Raw genomic sequence first — 13772 nt, forward strand, 5'->3', positions numbered from 1 at the left:
ATCTATTCGTTGTAATTATTACTCCGTCAACGCTACATAATTGCAGTTACTAAGGGATAATTATTCTTTTTTTACAGGACATACAGAGGATTGCGACATTTTTCTGTCGCTTTGTCTCTCAAACAAGGCGTACGAAAAAAATGAAATGTTGAGTTCACATTTATTAATATCTAGATTTATATTCTGTTAGCTTTATTTTGACTATTACACTTTTACTACGTTATACTGATATTGACCAATAAAACGGTACGAAACCATATGTTTCAACCAATCATGGTTCCTTATCCTACAGTTTTCATCACTCCTTAACATTTGTTTTTATTACTTCCCTAGCATTTGTTTCTTTGTTTGCCAACATTGTACTTTCAATAATTGTACATTTCAAAATCATTCAAGTTTATTTCATCATCCTTAATTAAAACTTTTCTATCATTTATCTTGTTTATATTATTTAGGTAATGATATAGCTTTTGCTGTATGAGATCGTGATTAGTCACGTATCAAGATTGTTTGATATAGATAATTGAAGTGGAATGCTTCTGATCCATAGACTAAAGTAGATCGTGCTAAAATGTTGTACATCTTTAATCTTGTATGTTTATGTACTAAATTAGGTTTGAAAACTGAATTAATAATGCCGATAACTTTTACAAAATCAGTTATTTTAGAATCGATATCCTTTTCTTTTTCATATGAAAGACGGTTAAATGTGTTCACTTGTTCTAGAATTATGTTTTCAATACAGATTTTACTCCTTATTGGATATTTACCTTTAAACGCCATAACTTTCGACTTTTTTTACAGAAGCGGTCATATTATAATCTCTTGCAACTGTGTTTAATAAATTCAATTACAGTGAAGACTCAAATGGTAGATAGCCCAATGGATAAAATTGACAACGACATAGACATGTTACTTACTTACTTACTTACTTACTTACTTACTTACTTACTTACTTACTTACTTACTTACTTACTTACTTACTTGCTTTTAAGGAACCCGGAGGTTCATTGCCGCCCTCACATAAGCCCGCCATTGGTCCCTATCCTGAGCTAGATTAATCTAGTCTCTACCATCATATCCCACTTCCCTCAAATTCATTTTAATATTATCTTCCCACTTGTGTCGGCCTCCCTAAAGGTCTTTTTCCCTCCGGCCTCCCAACTAACAATCTATATGCATTTCTGGATTCGCCCATACGTGCTACATTCCCTGCCCATCTCAAACGTCTGGATTTTATGTTCCTAATTATGCCAGGTGAAGAATACAATGCGTGCAGCTCTGCGTTGTGTACCTTTCTCCATTCTCCTGTAACTTCATCCCTCTTAGCCCCAAATATTTTCCTAAGAACCTTATTCTCAAATACTCTTAATCTCTGTTCCTCTCTCAAAGTGAGAGTCCAAGTTTCACAACCATACAGAACAACCGGTAATATAACTGTTTTATAAATTCTAACTTTCAGATTTTTTGACAGCAGACTAGATGACAAAAGCTTGTCAACCGAATAATAACACGCATTTCCCATATTTATTCTGCGTTTAATTTCCTCCCGAGTGTCATTTATATTTGTTACTGTTGCTCCAAGATATTTGAATTTTTCCACCTCTTCGAAAGATAAATCTCCAATTTTTATAGTTCCATTTCGTACAATATTCTGGTCACGAGACATAATCATATACTTAGTCTTTTCGGGATTTACTTCCAATCCCATCGCTTTAATTGCTTCAACTAGAATTTCCGCGTTTTCCCTAATCGTTTGTGGATTTTCCCCTAGCATATTCACGTCATCCGCATAGACAAGAAGCTGATGTAACCCATTCAACTCCAAACCCTATTATCCTGAACTTTCCTAATGGCATATTCTAGAGCGAAGTTAAAAAGTAAATGTGATAGTGCATCTCCCTGCGTTAGCCCGCAGTGAATTGGAAAAGCATCAGATAGAAACTGGCCTATACGGACTCTGCTGTAAGTTTCACTAAGACACATTTTAATTAATCGACCTAGTTTCTTGGGAATATCAAATTCAATAAGAATATTATATAAAACTTCTCTCTTAACCGAGTCATACGCCTTTTTTAAATCTATGAATAACTGATGTACTGTACCCTTATACTCCCATTTTTTTCTCCAATATCTGTCGAATACAAAAAATCTGATCAATAGTCGATCTATTACGCCTAAAACCACACTGATGATCCCCAATAATTTCATCTACATATGGAGTTAATCTTCTCAAAAGGATATTCGACACAATTTTGTACGACGTCAACAAAAGTGATATTCCTCGAAAGTTACTACAGTTAGTCTTGTCCCCCTTCTTAAAAATAGGTACGATTATGGACACATTCCATTGTTCTGGTACAATTTCCTTTTCCCAAATTGCAAGTACAAGTTTATAGATTTCGCTAGATAATGCCCTTCCACCCTCTTGTATTAATTCTGCTGGAATTTGATTAATACCTGGAGACTTGTACTTTTTCAGATTTTCTATCGCAATTTTGACTTCAGAAAGTGTGGGTTCCGGTATGAAAGGCTCACCAGTTTGTATTTAAATTTCGTCCCGATCATTTCTATTTGGCCTATGTATATATGTAACATAGACTTGTTACGGACAATAATAATAATAATAATAATAATAATAGTAATAATAATAACATTAATACACAAAATTTAAAGTACCAACATGTAAATTGTAAACAATTTTTATAATGACCCACCCCTTGACAAAATTCATACCACTGGTATGAATTATAACTTTGCCTGAAAGTGTTGTGCGAAAGATTCTTGCTGTGACTCCGTTAAAAATTCCTAACATTTCCTAATCTCCTCGCAATTTTCTTGAGAATTATATAAACTCACAGGAAGTTGGAGTCACTAATTCTTCTGAGAATTTCTTCTTTATTGAAGACAGGATTTTAGTCGCTAATCCGTGGGGGACAAAGTGTATGAAAAATATTGTCGTGTCAACGTCGTGGCTACAAATAGGCAATCCTACATATGAGCCAAGAAATGGAGTGATGAAATCATTTTCATATCCGCTTGCCTTCAACGCGGCGTCAATTTAGGCTTCGAGTTGGCGTCAGCTTAGGTGCAAACAGGAAAGAAAACGAATGTAGAAGGCATCGTCCGCCTTTAAGATTCGAACAAATAATTCACTATACATACTTTTCATTACCGTTTCTATCTTTTACTTGTTATACTCGTATTACATAAAAAATCTTTTTTCGTATTCTCTGCCCCACTTGATGCTATATTCCTTACTTTACTAATTCTTACTCCTTACTGATATGTAACATAGTTAATTCAGACTCCTCGCTGACTTTGCTATTTACATCACTTCACTAATTAATTTACTACCTTTACACTATATTCTTACTCTTTACATAATTCAAATGACTAATGCATTTATCTAGCATAGACCGTATAGGTCAGTTTCTGTCAGATGCGTTTCCAATTCACTGCGGGCTAAAGCAAGGAGATGAACTATCACGTTTACTTTTTAACTTTACTCTAGAATATGCCATTAGGAAAGTCCAGGATAACAGAGAGGGTTTGGAATTGAACGGGTTACATCAGCTGCTTGTCTATGCGGATGACGTGAATATGTTAGGAGAAAATCCACAAACGATTAGGGAAAATACGGGAATTTTACTTGAAGCAAGTAAAGAAATAGGTTTGGAAGTAAATCCCGAAAAGACAAAGTATATGATTATGTCTCGTGAAGAGAATATTGTACGAAATGAAAATATAAAAATTGGAAATTTATCCTCTAAAGAGGTGGAAAACTTTCAAATATCTGGGAGCAACAGTATCAAATATAAATGATACTCGGGAGGAAATTAAACACAGAATAAATATGGGAAATGCCTGTTATTATTCGGTTGAGAAGCTTTTATCATCCAGTCTGTTGTCAAAAAATCTTAAAGTTAGAATTTATAAAACAGTTATATTACCGGTTGTTCTGTATGGTTGTGAAACTTGGACTCTCACTTTGAGAGAGGAACATAGGTTAAGGGTGTTTGAGGATAAGGTGCTTAGGAAGATATTTGGGGCTAAGAGGGATGAAGTTACAGGAGAATGGAGAAAGTTACACAACACAGAACTGCACGCATTGTATTCTTCACCTAGCATAATTATGAACATAAAATCCAGACGTTTGAGATGGGCAGGGCATGTAGCACGTATGGGCGAATCCAGAAATGCATATAGAGTGTTAGTTGGGAGGCCGGAGGGAAAAAGACCTTTGGGGAGGCCGAGACGTAGATGGGAAGATAATATTAAAATGGATTTGAGGGAGGTGGGATATGATGGTAGAGACTGGATTAATGTTGCTCAGGATAGGGACCAATGGCGGGCTTATGTGAGGGCGGCAATGAACCTTTGGGTTCCTTAAAAGCCAGTAAGTAAGTAATGCATTTATCTTCCATTGTTCTACACTGTGTCCTTCCATGTCATAATCATTAATAAAATTGAAATCAGTTAAAAATGAGCACGGGCCATATCTAACATATGGCAATAGAAAGAGAATCATAACAATAGTCCACGGCCTACTGATACACCCAAAGATATTACATACGTGATGTGATCTAGATGTTAAAGCGAATATAAATAAATTTAGCAAAAAAATTTTGATTACACAACTTTTAACACTATATCACTTCGGAAAACGTATTATGTGTCTTTCACGTGTTAAATTTTAAATTACCTTGCTAACATGTTTCGGCCTGGTATTGGCCATCTTCAGAACTGGTTGTTGCTGGTCTTGTCACCTATTTTCTTTTGTTTCCCGTGGGGGTGTGTTTGTGTAGTGTAATGTTGAGTCAAAGAGTGTGTGTTCTGAAAATGAGTTGTGTGTTGAGAATTTCATTTGGATGTGTTTTTGTGTGTCTGTATATTTCGTAGGCTATTGTTCTAATGTGTTTAGTTTCTGGCTTTTTGGTTGGATGTGTAGCCAGAAACTAAACACACAGAGCAATATGAAATATACAGACACACAAAAACACATCCAAATGAAATTCTCAACACACAACTAAATTTCAGAACTCATACACTCTTTGACTCTACATTACACTACACAAACACACCCCCACAGGAAACAAAACAAAAGGCTACAAGACCAGCAACAACCAGTTCTGAAGATGGCCAATAGTAGGCCGAAACATGTTAACAAGGTAATAAAAAATTTGACACGTGAAAGACACATAATACATTTTCCGAAAAAAAAAAAAAAAAAAAAAAAAAACAATTTCAATTGGGTAAGACTTTGGATATATGAGTATATTGTGGTCTATTCAAAATCAAACACTACATTAAATATGCATGCTAGCTTACAGACAGTGTAATATGATACACTCCAAGCCAATGAATTTACCTCATTTTCCGGTATTGCGGTATGTAATGAACTAATGAGAGTGATTACGAAATTTTCTCCGCTAAAACTTCTATTTCTGTCGCTGGAATATGTTTCGTACAATAGAATTGTTCTTCCTACGTCATAAGATTTTACCGGAATCTGCAGTATATCGCTGGCTAAACGTTACAAGGGTGTATGTAGTAATATTTCTGACATAGACATAGAACCTTGTAATATTGAGCCAGCGATATATTACAGAAACGGAAAATAGTGGAATTGTGAAATTTTCGTTAATATCATGTACTAACATGATTATATTGTTCCTTCACAGGTCATTACCATAATAAGGTCACCTCAACAAATGTGGATCTGAAATAGGGCAAATGCCAAAAAATACGTATGTGTTTGACCATGTGAAGCGGGTCGATAAGGAAGTAGGGTGCACAACGAATCACTTCAGTCAAGATGAAATTTCTCAGATAAACCGCAGATTACACATTGCTAGACGAGAAGAGTAATTTAAATATTACAAAAAAATTTAAACAAATCACAAAATGCATAAGTTAGTATATAGGACGAATTCGTTACAGCACATCAACAGAATTGACAGGATTAGTAAAATCTAAAAGAAAAAACTCCGTTACACTCTCGCAAGGAATGCTCACCAAGTGATAATGGATTTTCCCAACGATTACGTCCCATTTGAAATAAGAAACCTCCCTAAAAAAATTCTACATCTGGAGAAAGGCTAGTTTTCGAGATGATTTTTTTCAAATTCTTCAATCAAGAGCTATAACAGCTAATGCTAGACATATGAGGCAATAAAAATCTCATCTAGCTACAAACCGTAATGTAAAAACTTCCTTAAATAATATAAGTTATGAAAATAACATACCAGATACGTAATATTCATGAAATTGACTATAGAGTAGTCTATGAAGAAATGATAAGGAAATGTAAGCATACCTGAAATTACTCACTGTACTGATCACAGTAGTGGAAATCGTAAAAATGCTCAAAACACAGTGGAACCACAGTCGCGAAGCTCAATACGTAGTAAATATGCAAACATTAGATAGTTGTTCACCACTAGGATCGCTAATATCGCCTCATTACAGGCAATGCAAAATAGAACCGTCACAGTCTACTGTTTCTAGCACCCTCAAAACTCAAGCTTCGTGACTGTATATAGTAGACTGTGGTGGAACTTTGCACCACGAACATTAAAAAAAAATAAGTTTGTCACAGTCAGCCTTAGAGGAGTTCCGTACATTAACGTGAAAACAGAATTCTACAAGAGTGATGGATTTATCAGGTTTGTTATCAAGGTACCCGGCTTTAGCCAGCCATATTTGAACATACAGTCAACTCCGGATATAGTGAACCTCTGCGGACTTGCATATTTCGTTCACTATATCCGAAGTGTCTCTCCCCTAACCTTAAATGATAGAAATGAATTAAATTGTTTTCAGTTTTGTGGAATGGATTACACTGTATACTGTTACTCACAGTCAATTTACTTAAACTATGCTGTCGACCCACGTTCGCTTGCGACAGACCACGTTCAATGTCACTTATAATATTCGTCTTATCTTCCAAAGAAAACACTTTACGCTTCGACATTTTTATACAGTACATTCACTGTTGGAACACTAGAAACAGGTGATCAGGTAGAAATGACAAACGCTGTTATAGTGTGACTGCGTACTCAGCTTGGAATTTCCCAGGTCACTTAATGGAAACTGGGAGAGGGTTGATGGAGTTTGAAAGTCATCGAAATCTAACCTTCATTTATGTTCTGGACATAATATCCGTCCCCTTTTAATAAAAGAAGGCAATTTCATTTTCCGTTGTTTCGTTGCTAGCCATCATAATGGAAATGTTTCTGAGAACAAAAGGCAACCCTTTGACAGCGGAGGATTAGAAATAACAGTAAAGTAGAGTGCCTGAGAAGAGAATGTCAACCCTTCGACAATGGAGTGAGGCAAGGTCGTCAAGCGTTTGGATTTACAGTAACTCACAGCTCATTGTCTAGGAATCACTAATCCTATCTTTGTCCTTTGACTAAAGGAGTAAGAAACTTAGAATGTTGTTCTCAACACATTCTTTCAATTTTATACAAGAAGGTCTGACTTCAAATAAGAATTTGTCAGGATACAAGGTTCACTATAACCGAAGCGATGGTTCACTATAAACGGAAATATTATTGTACTTTTTAATGTATGCGGTCGGGATCAACGATTTAGGTTCACTATAGCCGAATGTTCACTATAACCGGATTTGAATGTATTTGCATACCTAGGAGATGGAAAGCTGATTATGCGTTGAGGACTGAAGTTTTATCACATTATCTCTCTGAAGCAATATAATATTCGTGCCAAGCAGGAAAACAATATCAGATAACTCCCGAATGAAATTATTCCAAGGACTAAAGCCATAAACGTGAAGAAGCTGATCAGTCGGAGCTGGTCTACGAGTCTACCAAAAGAATGCTATGATCGCTGACAGATGAAAAGTACTACTTCTTAAAACAACTTGAAGAGGTGAGTTTTCATAAGCTTCCTCGATTTTGAGGGCAATGAATAAACATTTGGGGCCTTAAACACTTTTTCTTTCACGATGGCAAGGGGATAGACTTATATGAGTGTCAAATGATTACCTTGAAAAATCATATCTCAAAGGCTAGGCCTTCTCCGGATGTAGAAATTTATAGGGAGATTTCTTATTTCAAATGGAACGTATGGGGGGAAAAATTGTTGTGAAAATCCATTATTATTTGGTGAGCTTTCTTTATCAGAAGGAAAAGATCGCTTGGAAGGCCACAAAAAAGTGACAGGGCACGGTAATGCGTAATCGAACCCTTTTACCACAAATTTGCTCTACGATAAAATACTGATGTTTTTGTACTGTACATGTTTTCAGTCCTGAGGAATCTAAAAATGGAAAAATAAGTACATGGTGTCACTAGGCCTGATCCTTAGCACATTCTCTATAAATGAAAAAAAAAAAAAACACAGTTTTCGAAAACGTTTTTTTAAATATCCCTTTCTTCTCTACCTGTAACTTCTGTATATAGAGATTTTTTTCACTGAATTAAAAATAGATGAAAGTTACAAAGCAGTGTTCCATACTGTTTTCTCATTTTTTCTGGTACCGGTATACAAATTTATTTTAAATACCAGTTTCTTGCAAATTTCACAATATCTTCCAACATTAGATTTTCATATCTTTTTTTTAATCGTCCTCCATTTTCCTCTGAAATTTTTGCAGACTTTATTTATCTTTGAATTCGGCTAATAATGTGCTCCCAGCTTCAACTCCATTTCATTATAGGCCTACTTTGTCGGGAGATTTCTTGGAATGAAGGATCCTTCAGTTGAGCTCCCTACCTGCAAAGTTTATTCTGACCTGGTTCCCTATCTCCTTACCTCTGTGTTCATTGTTCCCCACACAAAACTCGTCCCACCTCGTGAAGTAAGGAGGGGCGTTCTCTCTCTCTGTCTCTCTCTCTCTTACATACACACACACAAACGCACACCTGGGGGCAGTCGCAGTGAACTCCCAACCTGTATCCTGTGCAAAGGAACAACAGGTATTTGAAACATTGTGATGTTCCTTCCGCTCTCTAAGAATTTCTGTCGAAATAAATCTTCGTAAGTTCTGTGAGATTTTTCTATCAAGTCCAGTGCTTCAAAGTTATACGAATGTATGTATGAATGTTCTAGTCTAACATTATTCACCTAAACATTTTAAGAACCCAATATAGTGCGTTACACGCAGAAAGCCCAGTTTTACCCTTCCACTTTTACATTTGCCACATTTCCTCGGTAATTGATTAGGTATGTACAGTACTGACAGCTTCTAGTGTACAATAAAATTAGTGCTCAATCAGTCGTGGCGTACACTACTGTTTTATCCTGCGGCGAAATAAAAGTCCTGCTTTGCAGTTCGAAGTAGAGTTTGATTGTTTATCCATTGTGAGTGTCGTCTTTGTCTGAAGGACCGACCACATACCCACCTCAAACTTCGAACAAATAGTCCTGCCATGTATTCGTCTGGCATTAGATCAAGAGAACATTCGGTTAACATGTTAAAGCCATTTATTTTGATAGATTTATATCTCAGTATTAGTTCCATTTAATGTTCATGTAAAATATCTTCATTTCCTTTCTGATCGCAAATATTAAATCCATCCGGCTATGTCTATTTGTAAACCAGCAAGCATAAAACCCGAGACACATGGGGATAGTTTACAGGAGTCCAGTGCTTGAAGCCTCTAAACTTGATGCTATATTTGTGATCACACGGAGACATTAAACTTGAAACCATGCTTGAAAAAAAGCGAGCGCTGAATGTTGTATTCGTAGTGGTGTTTGAATTCTTGTGTTCTGTTATAGTTAATAACAATCAATAGTGAACTGGCATTTTTAGTTTGGTGAAACTGAAGATGCCACCAGCACATATTCAAGCATGTGTGCAGCTAATTGGCGCCTTGTTATTGTATGAATTACGAAATATTCTTGAAAAAAAGGAAAAGAGAACATGGGTTAAGAAATGGATTCGTAGAAGAATTATGCACAGTGCATCTAATACCTTGTTGAAAGAATTAGCTGAAGAAGGTCCTACAGAATACAGGAAGCATCTCAGAATGAGTCCTGCTTTAAGGGTTTTTAACTTTTTTCGAACCACTTCTACGTCTATGTTTTCGAAACCTTGTTCCATGAGTTCACTGACTAGTTTTTGGAATAATAATTCCCGCATGTTTTTATTGAGGTATTCTTTGTCACGTATATTCCATACAAGTTCATAATTCTCATACACTTCCAAAAACTTTATGATATTGTTGGAATTCCACTTAGGGGCGCTCATTATTAATAATTATTAATTTACTTCGACAATAGGCCTAAAACTACAAACTTTCTACTTGCCAAGTTGCTACAAGGTCGCATTCACACGCGGGAAGTGGTGGAGTCAAGTTGGTCAAGTGACGGGAAAGTGGACACAAAAGTTGACGAGTCGTCAACTCAAATTCTGCTTGACTGCCAAGTCACAACTTGATGTCTCGACCATATCATACGGGGAAAGTTGAAGGAAAGTCGACTTGCTCCAAGCACTTGACTCCTGTAAACTATCCCCGTGTGAATTAGCCTTAAGAATATCTACTGGCAAGGAGGTTAAGGCCAGTGCGTTGTTGAGACTGCCATCTTCTAGCTCATGGACTGGCTAAAGTATACTGAAGTTTGAAAGGTATAGTCTTCATGTTTGATTTACAAGGCTAGTATTTTTATTAAATTATTAAACCCCATGCAACTCGAAGAGCAATGAAAGACTATGAATTTATTTAAACAGAAAAGTGTGTTAATTTTCTGCAAAAATCGAATGGTGGAGTCAGTGTTCTCTATTTTTTTTTTTTTTTACTCTGAATATTTTAAAGCTGTTTGTTTAAATCTTTGATGTTCACATTCTGATTCTGTGTACGAAGTGGTCTACTTATAGTTAGGAGATTGTTTTGTAATCTGATTTTATTTATTTTTTTTTATCGCAGATACTAAATATCGGCGGTGATGCTGCAATGTAGATGCAGCGATGTGAGATGGTGTTGGCAGCGAGGCAGCGGGAGGGACTTGAAGATCGTCCCCAGGGACAGCTTTAGCCACAGAAAACCCTTTGGGATCTACTAAGGATAAATGCCCGATTCCTTTGTTCTTGTCCATCGTGTAGACAGATAAACCACAGCAGAGATGGTAATATTCTTACCGGCCGTTGACAGAACTGAAGTGCTGCCAGTGTCCCATCTTCTTTGTATTCTTCACATTGTCACATCAGTAAGTGATGTCTGCTGTAATATGAACAGTGCAAATCATGTATTTCTTGCAAGGTATAGTTCGTTTACTATCATCGTGTACAGTTCGGAGGCTTCTTAGGACACACACTTACGACTTCCTACACAAATATCTCTGACCATCCCATCCCGTCCCCCAGTCCCATGCTACACAGTTGTCACATTCAGTGATATTTTCTTGCTGTCTGTTCTCCCTCCACGTGGAGACAAAGAAAAGCTGTCAGTTTTTCTAAAAGAGTGTTGTGATTGGTTACTGACAGACGAAGAAAAAATTTATTTCACAGTAAGAAAGACATTTCTCACTTAGCGATAGCATAGCCATAGCCACTTAGCGGTAAGATGTTAAATCGAGCGCCCTGTATGTGTGCATATAGAGCGTAAAAAAGTATGAAATATTACTGATAATGTTGTAATATTTCCTAGTTTTACTACATGTATTATATATGATATAAAATAAATAATATCATTCCGAGTTTAAGAAAAATATTCATGTGTACAGAACATGATAGAACCATATTTTCATAAATAACACTTTATATTAACTTCTACATTTATTTCGAATCTGCATTAAAATGTATGTATGAAAAGGAACGTTTTGCCAGGATGTGTTAATTTTAAGCCTAGAGAGTATAAACTATTTCCATATTTTTTACCTGAGGAATTGGCTGTGTCACTAGTTGAGAAGAAACTGCCTTCTGAAGGATCCACTGGAAGGAATGGTGAACGGGAGAAGAGTTCGGGGTAGAAAAAGATATCAGATGATAGACGACATTAAGATATATGGATCATATGAGGAGACTAAGAGGAAGACAGAAAATAGAAAAGACTGGAGTATCCTCGGTTTATAGTGAAAGATCTGCCATTGGGCAGAACACTATGAATGAATGAATGAATGAATGAATAAATTACTGATTAAATTATAACATACATATAAATATTTTATAATCTTGACAAAAAGTTCTCGAAATGAAAACTTTTCACAGACAAAAAATATTTCAGTATACAACGGAAAATGTTAATTGTCTTTCTCTCAGTCACAGGACCGATTTATTACATCTCCTCTAATTATTTCCTAAGAGTCTCGAAAGATTTTTGGTTTATCATATAGACTCTGGACTTAACTAGTCCCCAAGGAAGAAATCCAGCGGGTTGAGGACAGAGTTCTACCCGCCTGTTCAATATGTCTTCTACATCCGATCCATTTACAGGATGACATTTCGTTCACGAAACCCATTTCTTCTTTCCCAAAAAGTGAGAGACACCATCTTACTGAAACCAATGTTCTTCTCCAAGCTGGATTAACATAACAAAAGCAGTAGACAATTATCAGAGTTTAAACTCACTTATATAATAAAAAAGAACCAGATTTGCTGTTTCCCCTCTAAACCTCCCCACATTGACTTTCTGGGAATTATGTATGTATGTATGTATGTATGTATGTATGTATGTATGTATGTATGTATGTATGTATGTATGTATGTATGTATGTATGTATGTATGTATGTATGTATGTATGTATGTGTGCGCGCGCGTGCGTGTGCATTTTCAGGAGACCAGAATAGATACGATTGATGCTACCATTTAAACGCCAATATTAGTTTTGATTTATCTCATCAGTTAAGGTTTCACTAAACTCATTGGTTCTGTCAAAATCGTCTTCATTTAATCCTTGCAAAAGTTTGATCTTGTATGAACAATATTTCTCCGATTTTAACAACTTCCAGTATTTTACACTATAATATAAACAGAATGGAACGTGTTTAATGACTACCCTTTTAAGGAAGGTTCCTTGGCATAGTATGAATTGAAAAGTCATCTACCATTTTGTTCCTTTGCACTTAGGTTCCCCAGAAATAATTATTTTATGTTATAAAATGATGTTGACAATGACTGCATAACCGCTCTCACTGCTGCGAAAAGGGGCCGTTTTCATTCGTTGGGAAGTGCTACTCAATTTACCGTGATGTTGCAATTTTTTCTATAAACAAAGTCGATTTCCTGTTAAATGGAAAGAAATAATGCAAAATGGCAAAGGAAATTTCTTTTCCATTTATCTTAAGGATTTTTACACTGAAGTTACCGTCAATAAAAACCTTCTATTCCATATATAGGATAAGGTATGAATACGTATTTATTATTTTATCGTATTACATATTATATTAAATGAGTTTTCAGAGAATAGTGTTATTCCGCGAAGAAAGAACATCTTGGATTCTAACAAGAGAACAACATATAAGCCAGATTGAAGCTAGTTTAAAGTGTTACTTCACCATTTGCATTGTGACTGGGAATGATAATGTAAAACGACCGTACAGAATGGCCGACTTCAGAAAATGATCCGAGGAGCGAATCTTTTAGTCAGAACATTTCGAGCTGGCTTAATTAAAATATAAAACTCCATGTTTATCCCATGCTCTTGACAGGATCATCATAAAGAGAAAGAAGAACGCTCTGTCATCGGCGTAGTCCTTTGATTCAGTAGCTATATAGGGGATCTTTAGTAGAATATATACTTTAATTTGTGCTATGATTAGACTTCGGTGCAGTTTATAGGGAAGAGTTTTGAGTCCGAATAGA

General features: G+C 35.9%; 1 protein-coding gene across 1 annotated transcript in view; it reads left to right on the top strand.

Annotated features, from left to right (window-relative positions):
• The window catches only part of SppL (signal peptide peptidase-like protein), a 433791-nt gene extending 422120 nt beyond the window's left edge, over window positions 1-11671 (top strand). The window contains exon 13 of the transcript XR_011332483.1: window positions 10899-11671. The gene's annotated coding sequence lies outside the window, so the exon portion shown is untranslated. The remainder of the gene's footprint in view (window positions 1-10898) is intronic.
• The last annotated feature ends 2101 nt before the right edge of the window (window positions 11672-13772 follow it).

The sequence above is a fragment of the Periplaneta americana genome, chromosome 6, assembly GCF_040183065.1.
Source record: "Periplaneta americana isolate PAMFEO1 chromosome 6, P.americana_PAMFEO1_priV1, whole genome shotgun sequence".
Taxonomy (NCBI): Eukaryota; Metazoa; Arthropoda; class Insecta; order Blattodea; family Blattidae; genus Periplaneta; species Periplaneta americana.